The sequence below is a fragment of the Leuresthes tenuis genome, unplaced genomic scaffold (assembly GCF_036924035.1).
Source record: "Leuresthes tenuis unplaced genomic scaffold, fLeuTen1.0.hap1 SCAF_10, whole genome shotgun sequence".
Taxonomy (NCBI): Eukaryota; Metazoa; Chordata; class Actinopteri; order Atheriniformes; family Atherinopsidae; genus Leuresthes; species Leuresthes tenuis.
Genome location: NW_027325364.1, coordinates 27,548,953 through 27,561,560, shown reverse-complemented (window position 1 = coordinate 27,561,560; position 12,608 = coordinate 27,548,953). Strand labels below are relative to the sequence as shown.

Below are 12,608 nucleotides of genomic sequence, written 5' to 3'. Positions count from 1 at the left end.
TTTGATGATGTATTGTCCGGCATTCTAGTCTTTTCTATCACATTTTTCAGCAATTATGATCTGACATTCACACCTACTTGCAGTCGAACAGCTCTGCTCCCGCTTTTGATTATGTTCGGTTGGGTATTCAAACCTTTTCTTAACTGCTTTTTACAAACTTTGGTCGGACGTTCACACCTTCTTGCAGCCGAACACCCCCGCTTCCGCTTTTGATGGTATATATTCGGGTATTCGAACCTTCTCTTACCCGCTTTTTACAAACCATGGTTGGACTTTCATACCTTCTTGTAGCTGAACAACTCCACTCCTGCTTTTGATAATTTATGGTTGGACATTCGCATCTTTTCCTACCCATTTTTCAGTAATTATGGGTGGATATTCACATCTTCTTGCAGCTGAACACCTCCTCTCCCGCTAATGATCATGTAAGGTTTGATATTCGAAAATTTTCTTTCATGTTTTAAAGCAATTATTAATGGACATTCACACCTACTTGCAGCCGAACACCACCTCTCCCGCTTTTGATGATGTATGGACCGGCATTCTTACCTTTTCTAACACATTTTTCAGCAATTATGGTTGGAGAATCACACCTACTCACAGCCGAACAACTCCGCTACCGCATTTGATGGTGTATAGTCGGGATTTCTCACCCTTTTTCATCAGCTTTTTGCAAATTATTCTCTGACATTCACACCTACTTGCAGTCGAACAGCTCTGCTCCCGCTTTTGATTATGTTTGGTTAGATATTCGAACCTTTTCTTAACTGCTTTTTTACAAACTTTGGTCGGACGTTCACACCTTCTTGCAGCCGAACACCTACGCTTCCGGTTTTGATAGTGTATATTCGGGCATACGAACCTTTTCTTACCCAGCTTTTTACAAACCATGGTCGGACTTTCACACCTTCTCTTAGCTGAACAACTCCGCTCCCTCTTTTGATTGTGTACAGTCGGGTATTTTAACCTTTTCTTACCCGCTTTTTACCAACTATGATCGGACATTCACACCGTCTTACAGCGGAACACCTCCGCTCCCTCTTTTGATGGTGTATGTTCGGGCATTCGAACCTTTTCTTACCCACTTTTTACAAACTATGGTGGGATATTCAAACCTTCTTGTATCCGAAAACCTCCGCTCTCTCTTTTGATCATACATTGTTGGACATTCGCACCTTTTCTTACCCGCTTTTTACAAACCATGGTCGGACTTTCACACCTTCTTGTAGCCGAACACATCCGCTCCCGCTATTGATTGTGTACAGTCGGGTATTTTAACCTTTTCTTACCCGCTTTTTACCAACTATGGTCGGACATTCACACCTTCGTACAGCGGAACACCTCCGCTCCCTCTTTTGATGGTGTATGTTCGGGTCTTCAAACCTTTTCTTACCCGCTTTTTCCAAACTATGGTCGGCTATTCACAGCTTCCTCTCCACCATACTTGTATGGTTGGATATTCACACCCACTTGCATCCGAAGACCTCTGCCCCAAATTTTGTTGATATTTAGTCGGACATTCGCACCTTACCCGCTTTTGGCAAACTATTGCCTTCTTGCAGCCAAACACCTCTGATCTCGCTTTTGATGATGTAAGGTTGGGCATTCAGACCTTGCTTCACCTGCTTTTCACCAAATATAGTCGGACATTCACACCTTCTTGCAGCCGAACACTTCCGCTCCACCTTTTAGTGTTCTATCACACCTTTTTTTCACCGCATTTTATACATTATGGTCGGAAATTTTCAACCACTCTCATCCGAAGACCTCTCCTCCCGCTTTCTTTAATATATTTGAACTTTAGTCGGAGACATTCAAACCTTCTTGCAGCTGAACCACCTCCGCTCCCTGTTTTGATCATATATGGTCTGGCAATACTACCTTTTCTTACCCGTTTGTGAGTAATTATGGCTGGACATTCACACCTACTTGCAGCCGAACACAACCTCTCTCGCTTTTGATGATGTATGGACCGGCATTTTTACCTTTTCTAACACATTTTTCAGCAATTATGGTCGGAGATTCACACCTACTCACAGCCGAACAACTCCGCTCCCGCATTTGATGATGTATAGTCGGGCATTCTCACCCTTTCTCATCAGCTTTTTGCAAATTATGATCTGACATTCACACCTACTTGCAGTCGAAAAGCTCTGCTCCCGCTTTTGATTATGTTTGGTTGGATATTCAAACCTTTTCTTAACTGCTTTTTACATATTTTGGTTGGACGTTCACACCTTCTTGTAGCCGAACACTTCCACTCCCGCTTTTGATGATGTATGGTTGGGCATTCACACCTTTTTTTTGCCCATTTTTCAGGAATTATGGGTGGACATTCACACCTTGCAGCTGAACACCTCCTATCCCACTTATGATCATGTGCGGTTTGATTTTGGAAAAGTTTCTTTCATGTTTTCTAGCAATTATTGATGGACATGTAGACCTTCTTGCAGCTGAACACCTCCGCTTCCGCTTTTGATCATACATTGTCAGGCATTCGCACCTTGTCTTACCCACTTTTTACAAACTTTAGTCGAACAGTCACACCTACTTGCAGCCGAACACAACCTCTCTCGCTTTTGATGATGTATGGACCGGCATTCTTACCTTTTCTAACACATTTTTCAGCAATTATGGTCGGAGATTCACACCTACTCACAGCCGAACAACTCCGCTCCCGCATTTGATGGTGTATAGTCGGGCATTCTCACCCTTTCTCATCAGCTTTTTGCAAATTATGATCTGACATTCACACCTACTTGCAGTCGAACAGCTCTGCTCCCGCTTTTGATTATGTTTGGTTGGATATTCGAACCTTTTCTTAACTGCTTTTTACAAACTTTGGTTGGACGTTCACACCTTCTTGTAGCCGAACACATGCACTCCTGCTTTTGATGATGTATGGTTGGGCATTCGCACCTTTTTTTTACCCATTTTTCAGGTATTATGGGTGGACATTCACACCTTCTTGCAGCTGAACACCTCCTCTCCCACTTATGATCATGTGTGGTTTGATTTTCGAAAATTTTCTTTCATGTTTTCTAGCAATTATTGATGGACATTTAGACCTTCTTGCAGCTGAACACCACCTCTCCCGATTTTGATGATGTATGGACCGGCATTTTTACCTTTTCTAACACATTTTTCAGCAATTATGGTCGGAGATTCACACCTACTCACAGCCGAACAACTCCGCTCCCGCATTTGATGATGTATAGTCGGGCATTCTCACCCTTTCTCATCAGCTTTTTGCAAATTATGATCTGACATTCACACCTACTTCCAGTTGAACAGCTCTGCTCCCGCTTTTGATTATGTTTGGTTAGATATTCGAACCTTTTCTTAACTGCTTTTTACAAACTTTGGTCGGACGTTCACACCTTCTTGCAGCCGAACACCTACGCTTCCGGTTTTGATAGTGTATATTCGGGCATACGAACCTTTTCTTACCCGCTTTTTACAAACCAAGGTCGGACTTTCACACCTTCTCTTAGCTGAACAACTCCGCTCCCTCTTTTGATTGTGTACAGTCGGGTAATTTAACCTTTTCTTACCCGCTTTTTACCATCTATGGTCGGACATTCACACCGTCTTACAGCGGAACACCTCCGCTCCCTCTTTTGATGATCTATGGTTAGGCATTCGCACCTTTTCTTACCCATTTTTCAGTAATTATGGGTAGACATTCACACCTTCTTGCAGCTGAACACCTCCTCTCCCGCTTATGATCATGTGCAGTTTGATATTCGAAAATTTTCTTTCATGTTTTCTAGCAATTATTGATAGACATTCAGACCGTCTTGCAGCTGAACACCTCCGCTCCCACTTTTGATGGTGTATAGTCGGGCTTTCGAGCCTTTTCTTCCCCGGTTTTTACAAATTATGGTTGGACATTCAGACCTTCTTGCAGCCGAAAACCTCCACTCCCTCTTTTGATCATACATTGTCGGGCATTCGCACCTTTTCTTACCCGCTTTTTACAAACCATGGTCGGACTTTCACACCTTTTAGTAGCCGAACAACTCCGCTCCCGCTATTGATTGTGTACAGTCGGGAATTTTAACCTGTTCTTACCCGCTTTTTACCAACTATGGTTGGACATTCACACCTTCTTACAGCAGAACACCTCCGCTCCCTGTTTTGATTATGTATGGTTTGACATTCGCACCTTCTCTCACCCGCCTTTTACTATGGTCGGCCATTCACAGCTTCCTCTCCACCATACTTGTATGGTGGGATATTCACACCCACTTGCATCCGAAGACCTCCGCCCCCACTTTTGTTGATATTTAGTCGGTCATTCGCACCTTACCCGCTTTTGGCAAACTATGGCCTTCTTGCAGCCAAACACCTCTGATCTCGCTTTTGATGATGTAAGGTTGGGCATTCAGACCTTGCTTCACCTGCTTTTCACCAAATATAGTCGGACATTCACACCCACTTGCATCCGAAGACCTCCGCCCCAAATTTTGTTGATATTTAGTCGGACATTCGCACCTTACCCGCTTTTGGCAAACTATGGCCTTCTTGCAGCCAAACACCTCTGATCTCGCTTTTGATGATGTAAGGTTGGGCATTCAGACCTTGCTTCACCTGCTTTTCACCAAATATAGTCGAACATTCACACCTTCTTGCAGCCGAACACTTCCGCTCCACCTTTTAGTGTTCTATCACACCTTTTTTTCACCGCATTTTATACATTATGGTTGGAAATTTTCAACCACTCTCATCCGAAGACCTCTCCTCCCGCTTTTGTTAATATATTTGAACTTTAGTCGGACATTCAAACCTTCTTGCAGCTGAACCACCTCCGCTCCCTGTTTTGATCATATATGGTCTGGCAATACTACCTTTTCTTACCCGTTTGTGAGTAATTATGGCTGGACATTCACACCTACTTGCAGCCGAACACAACCTCTCTCGCTTTTGATGATGTATGGACCGGCATTCTTACCTTTTCTAACACATTTTTCAGCAATTATGGTCGGAGATTCACACCTACTCACAGCCGAACAACTCCGCTCCCGCATTTGATGGTGTATAGTCGGGCATTCTCACCCTTTCTCATCAGCTTTTTGCAAATTATGATCTGACATTCACACCTACTTGCAGTCGAACAGCTCTGCTCCCGCTTTTGATTATGTATGGTTGGATATTCGAACCTTTTCTTAACTGCTTTTTACAAACTTTGGTTGGACGTTCACACCTTCTTGTAGCCGAACACATGCACTCCTGCTTTTGATGATGTATGGTTGGGCATTCGCACCTTTTTTTTACCCATTTTTCAGGTATTATGGGTGGACATTCACACCTTCTTGCAGCTGAACACCTCCTCTCCCACTTATGATCATGTGTGGTTTGATTTTCGAAAATTTTTTTCATGTTTTCTAGCAATTATTGATGGACATTTAGACCTTCTTGCAGCTGAACACCACCTCTCCCGATTTTGATTATGTATGGACCGGCATTTTTACCTTTTCTAACACATTTTTCAGCAATTATGGTTGGAGATTCACACCTACTCACAGCGGAACAACTCCGCTACCGCATTTGATGGTGTATAGTCGGGCATTCTCACCCTTTCTCATCAGCTTTTTGCAAATTATGATCTGACATTCACACCTACTTCCAGTCGAACAGCTCTGCTCCCGCTTTTGATTATGTTTGGTTAGATATTCGAACCTTTTCTTAACTGCTTTTTACAAACTTTGGTCGGACGTTCACAATATCTTGCAGCCGAACACCTCCGCTTCCGCTTTTGATGGTGTATATTCGGGCATACGAACCTTTTCTTACCCGCTTTTTACAAACCAAGGTCGGACTTTCACACCTTCTCTTAGCTGAACAACTCCGCTCCCTCTTTTGATTGTGTACAGTCGGGTAATTTAACCTTTTCTTACCCGCTTTTTACCATCTATGGTCGGACATTCACACCGTCTTACAGCGGAACACCTCCGCTCCCTCTTTTGATGATGTATGGTTAGGCATTCGCACCTTTTCTTACCCATTTTTCAGTAATTATGGGTAGACATTCACACCTTCTTGCAGCTGAACACCTCCGCTCCCACTTTTGATGGTGTATAGTCGGGCTTTCGAGCCTTTTCTTCCCCGGTTTTTACAAATTATGGTTGGACATTCAGACCTTCTTGCAGCCGAAAACCTCCACTCCCTCTTTTGATCATACATTGTCGGGCATTCGCACCTTTTCTTACCCGCTTTTTACAAACCATGGTCGGACTTTCACACCTTTTAGTAGCCGAACAACTCCGCTCCCGCTATTGATTGTGTATAGTCGGGTATTTTAACCTTTTCTTACCCGCTTTTTACCAACTATGGTTGGACATTCACACCTTCTTACAGCAGAACACCTCCGCTCCCTTTTTTGATTATGTATGGTTTGACATTCGCACCTTCTCTCACCCGCCTTTTACTATGGTCGGCCATTCACAGCTTCCTCTCCACCATACTTGTATGGTGGGATATTCACACCCACTTGCATCCGAAGACCTCCGCCCCCACTTTTGTTGATATTTAGTCGGTCATTCGCAGCTTACCCGCTTTTGGCAAACTATGGCCTTCTTGCAGCCAAACACCTCTGATCTCGCTTTTGATGATGTAAGGTTGGGCATTCAGACCTTGCTTCACCTGCTTTTCACCAAATATAGTCGGACATTCACACCTTCTTGCAGCCGAACACTTCCGCTTTTAGTGTTCTATGAGGCATTCACATATTTTTTTTCACCGTATTTTATAGATTATGGTTGGAAATTCTCACCCACTCTCATCCGAAGACCTCTCCTCCCGCTTTTGTTAATATATAGTCGGGCATTCGAACCTTTTCTTACCCGCTTTTTACAAATTATTGTCGAACATTCACACCTACTTGCAGCTGAATACTTCCGCTCCACCTTTTAGGTATGTATGGTTGGCATTTGCACCTCTTTTTATACTGATTGCTGAAGATTAAGTTGTTCTTTCTCAAACTACAACATTTTTTTAATTGTTGAAACTTGATTTGAAGTGGATAAATAAGGAGGACAAACAGTTTTAAGTCAGGCTGATAGAAGGAATTAATTTTATAGCAAAATCTGTATTTCGTCATATGTCGAGAGATGCTTATTGCTGAAGAAGTTCTTTCTCATTCTACAAAGTACAACGTTGTTTATCGTTGAAACTTGATTAGACATGAATAAATATGAAGGACAAAGCAGTCTTAACTTGGTTTGAGTTAATGAATTCGTTTTATAGGAGAATCCGAATTCGTGCATAACTCATAAAATAGAGCTTATTTTCGGATTCCTGAAGAATGAGTCTGGTTCTTTCTCATAATACAAAGTTTGTTGTTTATTGTTGAAACTTCATCAGAAGTGAAGAAATAAATGAATGCCTATCAACAAATGTGGGATCTAATCTCTAGTGCTTCCTCTAAAATAATTTCCTTTCTCAATTTAGAAATGTGTGTGTGTAAGTCACAACACCCGTGACACCAAAACGGCTTTCTTTTCTCTACACTCTGCACTATGAGCACACACACCAAATCAGAAAGGGTTTTTTCTCTCTTTTCTACATTATGGACTGTGGGGACACAAAACCGCTCTCTCTCTTTTTTTTTTTTTATCGTGTGCCAGGGCGTTGTCTCACGTATTAGATTATGCTTAAGATACGAATGGGTTTATCAGTCACATCAGAATCCATACATACTGATCCTCCCGTAATAAAATGGTCGGATCTTATCAAACACACTTTGTTTCTTGTGACAATCAAGTCAGCGAAACAGCGTATACACGTCAAGACACTGAATCAAGTTTGCCACAAGAACTCATAAGTTTGGCAGTATTGCTCTGCCGTCAGCAATCATACACCCATTTTATTTTCGTGAGACATGTGCAAGCACCTGTTCATCTACTGTTCTATCACTATGAATTAGTGATCTATTATCAATAAGGATACTTCTACAACTACTATCAAAGTATGTCCGGACTTCTTATGTTGTCAGTTGCTATATATGAATAAGTGGGTAGCTACTGACAAGCATTAAGCATGTCACACAGCCCAAACATATAACATTTCAGGACACACCACACAGTTAACAACCACAGTGAAGCGTGTCAAAGCCCAAACATGTAACATTCAACAGGACACTTACACAACACATTCAAATCAAACAGTCAGACAACATACAAGAACATATACCCCAGCCGGCATTGCTCCCTGCCTATTTTCGTACAGCACACTATGTGTGCGCACACCTTTATTCACAAACTCTTCAACTTATACTCTTTTACCGAAGCTGCTACAGCTCGATTGGCCGAATACCCTTTGATCCTATTTCGGTGAATTTGACATCTGCCTTACATATAACAGATTAGCGGTTTAGCAGTTTTAATTTAGTTTGAGTGAAGGAATTCATTTTATAGCAAAATCCGAAATCGTGAAGAACTCATGAAAGTAAGCTTATTCTCGGATTCCTGAAACTTTAGATTTGCTCTTTCTTTTACTGCAAAGTACAACGTTGTTTTTTTTGTTTAAATCTTTCTAGACATGGTAAATATTAAGGACAAAGCAGTTTTCACATAGTTTGAGTGAAGGAATTCATTTTATAGATAAAATCCCAAGAGTCTGCTGAGAAAAGAGAGTGAATGCGAAGTAGACTTTAACACGGCTATGGGAGCGAGCCGAGTGTGGGCTAACCGGGAGAATTGCTTGAAAAAAACGCGACACCGAATGAGCGATCAGAACAAAGCCTCAATACGGGATTCTCGTGGTGTTTTTGTTGCTGCCTTGTCTTTTGCACAGAGTAAAAGACAAGGCAGCCATCGAATAGGGCCCGATTGTTCCTAGTTGGTCAGCCGAGGAGCAAGGGGGGGGGGAGCAAGCGTCTCAACCAAGCAAAGCTCACCATTGGGAAGGTGGCTATGCCAACTAGCCTGTTGCCCTGCTCCCGCAGTGACGGATAATCGTACTCTGGTTTCTCTTCATAACGTACAAGTCTTTCGCCTTTTACTAAAGATTTCTGTGGAGAGCAGCACTAATGAGTTGTTTCTATTTTTGGCAGGCTTTACCTTTGCGGGTAAAGCCCTTTCTGTCTGTGCAAAAGAAATCTTGTTACTGTGCAGAGTGACTTCTCTGAGTAGAGTCGCCTTACTTGTTGCGACTGTGCCGATGTTCGAAGCTGGAGTGCAAAGTTGTTGCTTGAATGGTGCTTGCTGGAGCATGCGGGAGTGCAAAGTTATACCATTTAAAAGGGCTGAAGAGTGCTCAGTGCAGCGGGTGGGCGACACTCTGGCCACCTTGAAAACCGAGGTTACATCCACTACCAGGGTTAGCCCAAGTTCTGCCGCAAGTGTGGTGAGCATGGGCACCTGGTTGAGGCTTGTACCAAGGTGTTATGTGGGAAGAGCAGAGAAATTGGGCAAACTTTTGGAGAGTGTCCAAATGGCAGGAAATGTAATCTCTGTGGAGAATTAAATCACCTCTTCAGAGATTGCCCTAAATCTTTTGCCAACAAATTAAAGACGGTAAAGCCACAGTCAAGCCAACAAAGAGAAGGACCAAAGGTGGCAGTTGGTGAACAAAGTGAAGAGGTTGACCCAATAAATTCAAACTTCCCGCCAAAAGCTTGGATTGGAAGTGAGGAGCAAAAAGGGGAGGGGCCTGTAGAGGCCTCACCACTCAGTGTTGAAGTCTGTGAGAATTCACAGGCAGAGGGTGGAGCTACGCTAAATGAGGAGGAAGAGCAGACAGGTGAGTCTAGTGAAGATACTCACCTCCCCGAAGGTCAACAGCCGAAGAGGACGGCATCTGAGCCTCTGATTCCCCAGTGGTATCAGAGAAGAGGGGAAGAGTTAGGTCCCTTTCAGACAGTTCTTCAGTGGAAGAACCTAGAGTCTTCCCCTCCGACTCACCAAATGAGGTCTCCTTTTTAACTTCAGCTCTGCAATCAACCCCCAGGGACTCAAAGTTAAATGCAACATTGCGTCAGAGGCCAACACCGAGAGTCCGAAAAGGAAATATAGATCACCCTACTCACTTTTCACCTAAAGAAATGAAGGAAGAGCTAGTTTCCCAAGAAATAACCTGTGTGTAATTTGTTTTGATAACTTAGAAAAACGAAAATGACATACCTACTTTCCTTTATGCTTTTAATGGTTCTCACCTTCTCAACACTAAATGTGAGAAGTGTGAAATCAAAGACAAGAGCCCAGAGTATTTTATCCTTCTTAGACTCCATAAAATCAGATGTGTTTTTAATACAAGAATGTGGACTACCTTTTTTAAAAAACCATAGACAATGGGAGGAAATGTGGCCCCATTTATCGATATGGAGTGGCTCAAATCAAAATAAAAATGATGGTGTGGCCATTCTAATTAAAAATCCGCATGTTCTGGTGAAAGGTAGCACAATGGTGAGAGACGGACGGGCACTTTTAGCACACTTGAATTTTATGGGTCAAGACTTTAACCTCTTAAATATTTATGGTTTCAATGGAAAAAATGAAAGGTATGACCTTTTAGAAGATATACAGCTTTACATGCTAGGGCAAGTACCTTTAGTTGTAGGAGGGGATTTTAACTGTATCTTGAGCAGGAAAGATAGAAAAAGAGCAGGGGTAGATTTTAAAGTGGATAAGACTTCGATTTTACTTCAGGGCATATGCAGGGATTTTAAGCTTACTGACTGTTTTAAAACCATGCATCCCAGAGAGGAGGGCTTCACCTGGTTTAGTCATGATGGCACCAGAGCCTCTCGCATTGATTATTTCTTTACTAGAGATTGCCCACCCACTGATGTTAGATTAACCCCTGTTTTCTTTTCAGACCACCTTATGCTCTCCTGCACCCTTTCACCCCCTTCTGGTGTGACGGTAGGAAGTGGTCTGTGGAAACTCAACTGTTCCCTGTTGGAGGATGAAATCATAGTCAGTCAGTACAGGGAATGTTATAAAGAGTGGCAGACCCTTCAAGACCTCTACGAAACACATGCACAATGGTGGGAAATGGTGAAGGAAACGACCCAGACTTTTTTTAAACAGCAAGGTAAACGTAAAAAAAGGAAAGAGAATAGATGTATGATGGGACTACATAAACGCTTACAGCGCTACTTTAAACTAAATCAGTGTGGCATAGACTTTAAAGAAGAAATCAAAGATGTCAAAAAGGAAATGTCAGTTTTAGCAGAAATAAAGAGTAAAGGAATTTTTGTAAGAAGCAGGGAGCAGGAAATTGAGGAAGGTGAAAAAGAAAGAAAGTTATAAATAAAAAGGAGTGTATTCAAAATCTAAAAAGAGAAGATGGGTTTTTAACAAAATCCACACAAGAGATGATTGAAACTGTACATACCTTTTATAGTAACATGTACAAAGAGAAACCAGTGCACTTGGAAACATCGGCAGAAATCTTAAAATTCGTTGACAAAACCGTAAAAGAGAATGCACACTTGACACAGAATTTTACTGCTTTAGAGTTAAAAAAATGCCTAACAGGTTTTAAGAGAAGTCGAGCTCCGGGTTTAGACGGGCTTCCTGCAGAATTCTATCTGACCTATTGGGACCTTTTATCATCAGACATTTTAGATGTTTTTAAAGATTTTGAAAAACTCGACCGACTGCCTGACAGTTTTAGAGTGGGAATAGTGACTCTACTTTATAAAAAAAATGATAAGACTGACCTAAAGAATTGGAGGCCCATCACACTTTTAAACTTTGACTGTAAACTTTTTAGCAAGGTTTTAGCGACATGGATGTCCTCTGTTTTAGAGGAGGTAATTCACCCAGACCAAGCTTGTGCCATCTCAGGGAGACAACTCACCGACAGCCTCGTACTGATTCGAGACATCATTGATTACGCTAGAGACAGAAACACCCGGCTTGTCATCTTAAATTTAGACTTTGAAAAAGCATTTGATCGGGTCTCGCATCAATATCTCTTTCAGGTGTTGCAGCCATCGAAAAGGGCCCGATTGTTCCTACTTGGTGAGCTTTGCTTGGTTGAGACGCTTGCCCCCCCCCCCCCCCCCCCCCCTGCTCCTCGGCTGACCAAGTAGGAACAATCGGGCCCTATTCAATGGCTGCCTTGTCTTTTACTCTATGCAAAAGACAAGGCAGCAACAAAAACACCACGAGAATCCCGTATTGAGGCTTTGTTCTGACCGCTCATTCGGTGTCGCGTTTCTTTCAAGCAATTCTCCCGGTTAGCCGGCTCGCTCCCATAGCCGTGTTAAAGTCTACTTCGCATTCACTCTCTTTTCTATGCAGACTCTTGGGATTTTATCTATAAAATGAATTCCTTCACTCAAACTATGTTAAAACTGCTTGTCGTTCATATTTACCATGTCTAGAAAGATTTAAACAAAAAAAACAACGTTGTACTTTGCAGTAAAAGAAAGAGCAAATCTAAAGTTTCAGGAATCCGAGAATAAGCTTACTTTCATGAGTGCTTCACGATTTCGGATTTTGCTATAAAATGAATTCCTTCACTCAAATTAAATTAAAACTGCTAAACCGCTAATCTGTTACATGTAAGGCAGATGTCAAATTCACCGAAATAGGATCTAAGGGTATTCGGCCAATCAAGCTGTAGCAGCTTTGGTAAAAGAGTATAAGTTGAAG

General features: G+C 42.2%; 1 non-coding gene across 1 annotated transcript; it reads left to right on the top strand.

Annotated features, from left to right (window-relative positions):
• Positions 1–8,959: 8,959 nt before the first annotated feature.
• Positions 8,960–9,074, top strand: LOC140317295 (U5 spliceosomal RNA). Its single transcript, XR_011917621.1, has one exon. It is a non-coding gene; the product is annotated as a U5 spliceosomal RNA (small nuclear RNA).
• The last annotated feature ends 3,534 nt before the right edge of the window (positions 9,075–12,608 follow it).